Source organism: Mandrillus leucophaeus, unplaced genomic scaffold, assembly GCF_000951045.1.
Source record: "Mandrillus leucophaeus isolate KB7577 unplaced genomic scaffold, Mleu.le_1.0 Scaffold388, whole genome shotgun sequence".
Classification (NCBI taxonomy): Eukaryota; Metazoa; Chordata; class Mammalia; order Primates; family Cercopithecidae; genus Mandrillus; species Mandrillus leucophaeus.
The window spans coordinates 230,388-241,274 of NW_012104120.1; the positions used below are offsets into that span (position 1 = coordinate 230,388).

General features: G+C 39.9%; 1 pseudogene; it reads left to right on the forward strand.

Annotated features, from left to right (window-relative positions):
- LOC105547388 overlaps positions 1-10,119 on the forward strand; it is an 11,732-nt pseudogene extending 1,613 nt beyond the window's left edge.
- The last annotated feature ends 768 nt before the right edge of the window (positions 10,120-10,887 follow it).

Consider the following 10,887-nt stretch of genomic DNA (forward strand, 5'->3'; position numbering starts at 1 on the left):
ATGGAATGTGCACAATGAAATGTATTCCAAAATCTAAAAGCAAATCACAGGATGGAGAAAACCTTTAGTGAACACAGCTAATAAGAGCTCATTAACATGCATACATATATACATACAAATATATCATAGTAAGTACCATTTCTTCTTGGACCCTTTCTGGCACTATGCTAACTGCTTTCTACAAATTTAGCTTACATAAACCCTTGGTACACCCTTGAGGTGAGTAAGTATTATCTGTAGTTTACATAAGATGAAATAGAGCCTCCCAGCAGTTAAGTAACTTGTGTGAAGATGGGACCCTTGTTCTTGATGGTTCTAGAACCTTCATCCTTAATGATAACGCTAAAGTAAGTACATGAATTGCCTGAAGAAGTGGTCAGAGTTTATCAATAGAAAATTTAGGTAGTACTCAGTGTGTGGAAAATGTACACGCTCTTGCATTTATGGAAATGATAATGTTCACTATTCCTGATATTCTATTAACTATCTTTTAAATTAGAAAAATAAAATACAAATTAGCAACAACAACAACAACAAAAAACGCCAGACGAAGTGGCTCATGCCTGTAATCCCAGCACTTTGGGAGGCAGAAGTGGGCGGATCACCTGAGGTCAGGAGTTCAAGACCAGCCAGGCCAACATGCAGAAACCCCATGTCTACTAAAAGTACAAAATTAGCCAGGTGAAGTGGTGCATCCCTAGAATCCTAGTTACTTAGGAGACTGAGGCAGGAGAATCGCTTCAACCTGGTAGGCGGAGATTGTGATGAGCCGAGATTGTGCCATTGCACTCCAACCTGGGCAACAAGAACGAAATTCTGTCTCAGAAAAAAAAAAAAATGCAAAAAAAGCAAAGATAAGCCATATTGATTAGGAAGTGTGGGGTGACAGATACCTTGTTTTTTTTCATTTTTATTTAGTTTTTTCTAGAGCTGCAGATTTTATACTTTGACCCAGGAAGACTCCTAAAATATAAAGGAAAAAGTAGTACAGATTTTAAAGTTGTTCCGTTGTAATGTCAGAAAACTAAGTAACATTCAAATGTTATGCTACTGTTAGTAAAAATTAGTGTTATTAATGTAAAGTTGTGTAAAGATTACTAAATCTTGTATACTTGAAAGGATTGAAATAGTTCATAGAAGTTATTTGTTTCTCTTTCATTTAAAATGTAGCAAGTTTCTAATTTTAAAGACATACATGTTAAGAGATGCCTTTACTTTTTTTTATTTTTAGTTATTATGGATGCATAATAGTTGTACATATTTATGGGGTACATGTAATATTTTGATAGAAGCATACAATGTGTGATGATCAAATCAGGGTAATTTGGATATCCATCGCTTCAAACATTTATAATTTCTTTGTATTAGGAGCATTTTAATTTCATTCTTTTTGTTATTCTGAATTATATAATAAATTATAGTCACCCTAGTGTGCTGTTGGACGCTAGAATTTATTCTATCTAACTGTATTTTTGTACCTGTTAACCTTTCCCTCTTGTCCCTCCCTCCCTGCTCCCCTTCCCAGCCTCTTAACCATCATTGAGAGAGATGCCTATGTGAATCTTTTTAAGATTTTCAAAAGGAGCACACACATTTGGTAAAGCACTCTAACTAATGCAGGGTACGCACAGTGCGCGTTTTCTCTTTCCTTGCTCTAACCGCTGGTCTCTCAGGGCCCTGCAGAGCAGTATCCTTCCAGATACATATAAACACACATGCCACCCTTTAAAAACACAAATGGTAGCTTATTTTACACACTCTTCTGTGCTTTGCTTTTTTCATGTAATATGTCTTGGAGGTATATAATCAGTAAGTACTGTAGCTCTGCCTCCTCCTTTTTAATATAATATTCCATTCTGTGGATGCACCATAATTTATTTAGCCTAACTTATGTTGATTGCTCTGCTCTGGGTTGTCAAAGCCTCCTGACTACGGCAAAGGCACACACAGTACATGGATTTGGGTGTGTACGTGTGTGTGTGGATTAGGGGAGTAACACTGGCTTAGATGACAAAGATTGGCAGCTGAGGGACTGTTTGCTCCCTGTTCTTCCTGACCCTACAACCAGCTGCTTGCCCCTTGGCACTCTGTGGCATCAGATGTGGTGTGAGGATTTTCCACCTGTTCTTCGAGCTGGTCCAGTGTTGCTGGAGAGCTCTGCTTGCTGCCTCGGTCTGCAGTGGCAGCTGTGCTTTCCTACAAGCCCAACTTCATATATTCTGTGGTTTCAGGTTTTGAATGTTTCCTAGTTTAATCAAAGATGGGCATTTCTGTTTCCATTTTGTGTTATTTTTAGTTATTCATGGAAAGATAAAAACAACTATCTTTAATATTAAAAGTAGAAGTTTCCAGGAATCAATTCTGAAATTATTTTGCATCTTTGAAGTGTCTCAAATTTTAAAAACTGGTCTTGGCCGGGTGCAGTGGCTCACGCCTGTAATCCCAGCACTTTAGGAGGCCAAGGTGGGCGGATCGCGAGGTCAGGAGATCAAGACCATCCTGGTGAACACTGGGAAACCCCATGTCTACTAAAAAAATGCAAAAAAGCCAGGCGTGGTGGTGAGCGCCTGTAGTTCCAGCTACTCGGGAGGTTGAGGCAGGAGAATGGCATGAATACGGGGGGCAGAGCTTGCAGTGAGCCAAGATCACGCCACTGCACTCCAGCCTGGGTAACAGAGCAAGACTCCGTCTCAAAAAAACAAAAAACAAAACAAAATGACCTTATCTACTTGTATTTTCTTATAGACTACCATTCATCATAATCTTACTGTTTTTTGACTTAATCCTAAACTGATAGCTATTTAAAAAAAATTCTGAGTACTTGAGTTATACAAATTAACATACAAGATAGAGGTTTCCACCGCATACTTCTCAGCAAAAAAAACCAGATTTTTTTTTTTCTGTGAAGAGATTGAAAGAAGAGGTTGGTTTTCTGTATATATTTAATATATTTCATTGATTATCACTTTCTTCCCATTCTTTGGATGTCAGAGACCTGTTATTTGGCTTAAAAGTACATTACAGAAAACTTCATTTCTTTAAATTAGGATTTCTTAGGTAAGGGCCAGGTTAGACCCAGCCTTTTCTGAGTTACTTCTCATGCATTAGAATTCTTAAAATGCAAGATTATATCCTAGTGGGCATTGTCTTATGGTTGCCTTTTAGAGCAAGTCAGAGGGTGGTAGTTTCTCTGGGGGATGCCTGTGTAGTCATTTGATTTAGTCTGCAGTGGGACTTTTCTGTCGAGAGCCAGATACTAAATATTTTCGGCTTTGTGGATCGTATCTTTTGCAGCTACTTAGCTCTGCAGTTGTAGTGCCCAGGCAGCCACAGACAATATGTAAATGAATTAATGTGGCTGTGTTCCAATAAAACTTTAGTTACAAACACAGGTGATGGGTGGATTTGGCACGTGGGCAAGTTGCCAACCCCTAGTGTAGGTGGTCTGTTTTGGTCGTTTCTTTGAGAAATGATGTGTTCTGTTTGTAGGTACTGATGCTTATAGATGCCAGCTTTGGGTCTGAAATGGAAACCTTTGAGTTTCTAAACATCTTTCAAGTACATGGCTTTCCTAAAATTATGGGAGTTCTCACCCACCTCAACTCCTTCGAGCATAACAAGCAACTGAAGAAGACAAAGAAGTGATTAAAACACAGCTTCTGGACAGAAGTTTCCCAGGTAGGAAGAGAAATAATTGTTAGAAACTAACAGTATAATCCTTTTAAAATAGACTGAAGAGGCAGGCACAGTGGCTTATGCCTGTAATCCCAGCACTTTGGGAGGCAGAGTTGGGCAGATCACTTGAGGCCAGGAGTTTCGAGCTCAGGGCAATAGGGGCAAATCCCGTCTCTACTGAAAATGCAAAAATTAGTCGGGTGTGGTGGCACACACCTGTAATCCCAGCTACTGGGGAGGCTGAGACGTGAGAATTGCTTAAAGCTGGGAGGCACAGGGTGGAGTGAGCTGAGACTGCACCACTACACTCCAGCCTGGGTGACAGAGTGAGACTCCATCTCAAACAAACAAAAAGACTGAAGAGACGTTACTAAACATCAAACATCTCTCTAGGATTTGCCTCCTGAGTTCCCATTGTGTATGTGTTCACAGTCTCTGGAAGGTTTCCCTCATCAGGAGAGCGCTTATTCTGGGCCTCTTGGTGTATCTCATTTGTCTCTGTACCTGTTGCACCAGGCAGTGTCTAGGTGTTTTGGGGTCAGGACTTTATGACAGAGTACATCAGAAGTGTCTCCCAGTTACAGGACCAGGCACTGCCCTTCCTTTCCATACTGCTCTGGTCCATCGGCCACAGAACCGTGTCTGTGCTCACAGGCCTCACCTCCCTCTCCTCACCATACTTAGATGGATGCCCCTGCTCGGCTGCAGAGCAGTCTGCCTCTGTGGGGTTCTAATAAGTCCTGAAAGAAGCCAGCAAGGCGCTGGAAGCCTCAGGACAGTGGCTTTGCTGGAAGTCTCCTTTCTTAGGATTGCTTCTTGTTTAGAACTTTTATTTTGTTGCAGTATTGATGAGAATTTAATTGAAATTTAATTTTTAATTTTCCTTTAGTGTTTAGGGTGCCAAACTGTTCTACTTTTCTGGAATGCTGCATGGAGAATATCAAAACCAAGAAATCCACAATCTGGGCCGTTTTATTACAGTTATGAAGTTTAGGCCTCTCACATGGCAAATTTCTCACCCTTATATCCTGGCAGACAGGTAAAAAGTGACTGTAAACTTTTTCTTCCTGGGCCATATATTTCAAAACTAAAAAGGCTAGAAAAAGAACAGTGATAGGATTTATTTTGTGCCTGTTTGAATAGTGGTGGTAGAAGTGTAGTTGATGGAAAATGTCTACTTATATCATTGCTCAAAGATGCTGTGCCTTTGGGAGTAAATTAATTATGAGATGTTTAGGAAAATAGGAGGACTTAGAATCATTTAAGGCTACAGGATGTGGCCCCATCCTACGTTCATCCTCAGTTTTCAGTGATGCTGCCTTCGTGCCCGGGTGCTTGAGTCCTCATGTGTGCCTTCAGTTTCCTTCCTTTGTGCTCTTCTTTGTGCTGTGGTTTTCTCAGCCTGGAATACCCTTTCTCCACCTGCCAGAATCCAAACCACAGCAAAAATCCCAGAGCACAGGCTCACCCTCTTCCAGAAACGGATTTTCTTAATATGTTCTTCACTCTTCCCTGACCCCAGGTGGATGTCATGTCATCTCCCTGTCTGGTGTCTTACAGAATGAATGTCACTTTCAGCCTAGAGACACAGTTGTGTGCCTGTCCCTTTTCTCTGCTGGATGGTGAACAGCGCTTCTTTATTTCTGCATTGTCTAGTTTTCTAAACAATGTGCTTAGTGAACAAGAGTGTGATGAATCATTGACACATGCAAGGAGGTATAGAAATATTTCTACGGTATGATTCAGTTTATTTTTCTAGGATGGAAGATTTGACAAACCCAGAGGATATCGGAACAAACATCAAATGTGACCGGCAGGTGTCACTTTATGGTTATGTAAGAGGAGCGCACTTGAAAAATAAAAGCCAACTTCACATGCCAGGTATTCTCTCATTATAGAACATACTAGAATTACACATAGGATTCTTGGGATGGCTTCATTTCTCAGGAAAACTGAAAAATGACCCAATAAGGGAAGATGGCCTTGCTGGAGGTTTTAAAAGTAAGCCAGCTATGTGTAGGCCTGCAAAGGTGTTATCGAATCTCCTCTTCTCTGACCTCTTGTAGCTAGAAGGACACTGTTCCCATGTGGCATGATGCCCTTCTTTAGGGTCATGGGTTAAACCCTTGGACTGTGCATCGTTTTTAACCCCCCAGTCAACAGTAGATACTTACTGACTTCCTGTCAGCTGAAGCTGGCTTTTTGGGTCCTGTCTTCCAGGAATAGAAGATTTTGCCATGTATGACGTCAGTTTCCTCCCAGACCCTTGCACTCTTCCTGAACAACGAAAGAAGCGCTGTTTAAATGAGAAGGAGCAGCTGGTTTATGCGCCTCTTTCTGGAGTTGGGCGAGTGCTGTATGACAAACACGCTGTCTATGTTGACCTTGGTGGCAGCCACGGTTTTCAGGCATTGGTGAGACGGGAGTCATTGCTCTGAACTCTCATTATTCTTTCCAAGTCTACTGTTTAAAGAAAAAAAGATAATGTAGTTAGCTTTTATTTATTGACGATTGTTCTCTTGTGCTTATAATAAAGGCCCAAATGCATACTGTAAATATGTAGAATGAAAAGAATACCTTGTTTTCATTGTACCAAGCAGAAGCGTCCTGTCCTGCATGCCTCGTTGATCCGTGGCCCCGGCGTGGGCCCTGCTGCCTGTGTGGCACCTGCACGGCTTATCTCCATTTCTACAAAACCAGTGTGCTTGTCAGCTCTCGTTGGTCTTTTTCTTTTTCTCATTCACAGTGGTCTCCTCATTCTGTACTTTAAAGTGGATTTCCAGTATTTATTTCTTAGTTCTGTAGTTGAATTTTATTGGGTTAAAAGCAGGGTTATTTTAAAATGTTAGAAAAGCTAGCATTGTTGTAGCACTGGAACTGAGGTTTTTCTAGCTAGGTGTTTAGGTTATCAGGTTATATACTCAGTGAGCTTTGGCAAAGTTTAATGGAGATGGGGATCCATTTCAAGCTTTGCTATAAGGATTTTCTGCTCTGGTTTTTGTGGCATTAAGAAATGTTCTCAGGAAATGTGTGTAAGATAATTTTGAGAAACTGGGTGAAACTGTCTCTCCAAAATCTTTGTGCTTTCCTCACGTGCCCTTTCTTGGTGGTCTTGACAGGACGAGGTGGAGCCCACCCATGAGCTGGTCCAGAGTCTCATCTCCACCTACTCCACCATTGATGCCAAGGTGGCTTCCAGTCGGGTGACGCTGTTTTCTGATTCCAAGCCACTTGGGTCAGAGGATATAGATAATCAAGGGTAAGTCTGCTTTTTTTCTATTTTTAATAAAAAGATATATTACGGAAGATCATGTCACCCATAATTCTGCCATCATAACACATTTTGGTGGTATTCATTCTATGTTGTTTTGTTTTTCTTTGTGTGTGCATGTGTCTCTGAGGGCTCTTCACTTACCTGACATTACAAGGGAGTATTTTCTTGAAATAAAATACAGGGTGCGTTTTTCAACAGACCCCAAATATTCCTCAAATACCACGCCATCTTCCATAGGTTACTTTTTTGTGTTTTAAGAGACCTGAGTTCACTTGGCTTTCTTTTGGTGGCGAAAACACTAGAGCAGAATCAGGGAGTTTGTGGCTCTCCAGAAGCTGCATGCCTTGTCTCTGAAAGTTTTATTTAGATTATGTTGTATTATCTCCCGTGGGTAAGTTTCCACTGATGTATGGCTTATGTGAATTACTTTTCAGCCTGGATTAAGAATTTGTATACCTTTATGCTTAATGGATGTTTGCAAAACATTGGTTTTGTTGTATTGGTTTATGACTCCCAGTAAAATTTATCTGAAAATTTTGAGATAATCTAGTATGTAATTTGTTACAATGTGCATAAACTGCCTACCACAGTGCCTGAGATAACGAGTGTTATTAGCTATTTTCATTTTTGCATATCCTTATAGTTATCCTTGTATACAAGAATACTCTCTTCTAATATAGTTACAGGTAAAATACATAATTTTATTTCTATATTCTGAGCATTTTGTTTTCTATACAGTCTTTATGTAGTCATGATTTTGTTGTTACCAGTGTTTTTTTGTTATTGTGGTTTGTTTTTGTTTTTGTTTTGAGATAAGGTCTCACTTTGTCTCCCAGGCTGGAGTACAGTGGCATGATCTTGGCTCACTGCAGCCTTGAACTCCCAGGCTCAAGTGATCCTCTTGCTTCGGCCCCGCAAGTACCTGGGACTACAGGAGTACACCACCACTCCCAGCTAAATTTTTTGTTTTGTTCTAGGGACGAGTTCTCACTATGTTGCTCAGGCTGGTCTCGAATTCCTGTGCTCAAGCAGTCCTCCCGCCTTGGCCTCCCAAAATCCTGGGGTTACAGATGTGGGCCACTATGCCTGGGCTATTATTCCTATATTCTAACTTATCCATCTCTTATGGTACGATTTTTAGTTTTTTCTAATTTATACTTTCATATTTTTATCTATTGTGCTATGTTAAAAAGCTTCATACAGTTTTCTTTCATCCAGTGATTTTAGCCTCCTTATGATCTTCTCTATCAGTTATGGCACTGGTGACTTAAAATGGATGTTCTTCCTGTGTCATTCCTTCTACATTTGTTACCTGGAATTTTTAGCAAAGAGCTTTCAGTTCTTCCCTTTATTTTCATATCACTGCTGACTAATGCAATTGCGTTTTATTCCATGGGTTATTTTCCATCACTGTCATTGTTCTTTCTAATGCCTATACTGTCCCAGATTCGGCCATGAGAGCCTTCAGCCTGTCTCCTGTGTCTTCTCAACTGTCTCTGTTAGTCTTTGAGCATTTCTTCCTTTCTGACAGAACAAGAGGATCCAGGCTCATGTTGCCCTCTTTCTGCCTTGGGTCTGGACTCAACCATTTCTGTTAAGGATCATATGTTTTTAGCTTAGAAATTAATCACCTTTCTAAAAGATCTACGAAACACTAACTTCCCATTTAAGCAATTTTTTTCTAAAATTAGATTTTTTTTTAAAGGGTTATTCCTCTAAGTTCTTTTGAAGTGTGGTGTTAAGGAACCATGCCTGAGTTTGCTTATTAACTCTTCCGGTGTTTATCAGATTATTTTTTCCCTATTCTATGTCATCTTAAACATCTTAAACAATTCCTTGACATTTTTTGTTTCTTTGTATTTTCATTGACTATATTGCCATTTCCAGATGAGTTGATTAATGTACAAATTGAATTATTTTGCGTTTCCTTGGTAATACAGGCTGTTATTGCCAAAGGAGGAAAAACAAATGGACTTGAAAACTGGTCAAATGCATCGGAAAGCCATTTTGGGAGATGATTCTGTGCTAACATGCTCTCTCCTTTCTTGATCTCTTAATTTTTTTTCTTACCCAAATATATACAGGTTTATTTTGTCTTTCTAGAAGATCCAAGATCTTTGGTTTAGAGATATATTCTCTTAATATTAACTGGTATTAGAATATACTTCTCTGTATTTCATTTCAATACATTTTAAAAATAGAAGTGATTATTTCTTTTGACTTGTGAAGTAGAGCATGGCATACAAGTGTTGTATTCACAGTATTTCAAAAAATTTCCTTCTTACTGTACAAGTTGTATTCAGCATAAAAAGTCCATCCAGATTTGTTGTAGATGCAGTGTGATTATTACATGCTGATAAGGTATGAACTGGAGATGGGATCCAAAAAGTACTGTACTTATTGTAATTTTTAAGCTAATTGTAGGTTTGGTGGTGAACATTTTACTTCTGCAAAATGCAAACAGTATTTCATCAGAAGTTGTTTTATGGTCTTTCAGACATTTTGTTTTATATCTTTGGTGCTTCTTGCCCATGAAGTGTCTCTTTTGTGTGTTTGTGCGTGTGTGTATTGACCTGCCTCTAAATTTCACAGCGCTCATTGTCAGGAATCAGCAGAATCAGGCCTAGGCAGAGAACTGAGCAGTACTCTTAGTATGTCTCTGTGTCCTGGTTGCCACATTATCTCTGTTGTTTATTAATAAATTGGAGAACTCTCTGACCTGTAACAAAGGTTGAATAGATCAGAGACAATTGGAAGAGGAATCCTCTACTCTATTGTTACCTCTTCTTTTTCTGTTCACACATGTCAGATAGAGACATATGTGTGGTAAATTATTTTGTCAGAATGAAAGCCTGGCCGATTAAATGCTTTCTTCTCTTCTTGCTGTACTTAATGTCGATCCCTTGTTCATTTCTTGATAATATGTTTGGTTATTTATGTTTTCATTGCTTTTAGTGTCAGAGATGACTTTGGATTCCCGGTTCTGTGTGTTCCTGTCTGGCTCCTGAACCCAGCCGGAGAGGTGAGTCAATCCCAACTGGTGAAGTACTGAGAGGAGGCTACACAGAAAGCAGCAAGGTGTTAATAAGTGTACCTCTGACATTTCAGCCACCTCTGACTGTTCCATGGAATGGACAAGTAGCAGTCTCTGTCAGAGCTACATTTTAAAGAAAAGAAGAAACTTGAAGTCATAAACTGTTTATTAATTTATACTGTTATTTTTGTGTGTTTACTCAACTCGTTTATATTGACTTGTTAATTGGTAATTTGTGACCTATTATTTATGAATTCATTGTCTACATGTCAGCAAACAAATTTTCTTCTTAATAAAGAATCTGGTGACTGGGCACAATGGTTCATACCTGTAATCTCAGCATGTTGGGAGGGCAAGGCAGGAGGATTCCGTGAGGCCAGGAGTTCAAGACCAGCCTGGGCAACATAGCAAGATTTCATCTCTACAAAAAAATGAAAACATTGGTGGGGAATGGTGGCTCATTCCTGTAGTTCAGGCTACTCAGGAGCCTGAGGTAGGAGGATCACTTGAACCTAGGAGTTTGAGGCTGCAGTGAGCTGTGATCCTAACACTGCTATCCAGCCTGGGTGACACACCAAGACACCATCTCTTCAAAAAAGGAATCTAGGGGCATCAGTGTGTGCACGCAGCATGGCTTGTGAATGCAGAAGTGCATGTGTGCATAGTTGTGCTAAAAAATGTGTTGATGATTACACCTTCTCAGAATGCAGGAATTTTTTTTTTGTTTGTTTTTTGAGACGGAGTCTCACTCTGTCTCCCAGGCTGGGGTGCTGTGGCACAGTCTTGGCTCACTGCAACCTCCGCCTCCTAGGTTCAAGCAATTCTCCTGTCTTAGCCTCCCGAGTAGCTGGGATTACAGGTGCCCGCCACCACACCTGGCTAATTTTTGTATTTTTTTTTTTTT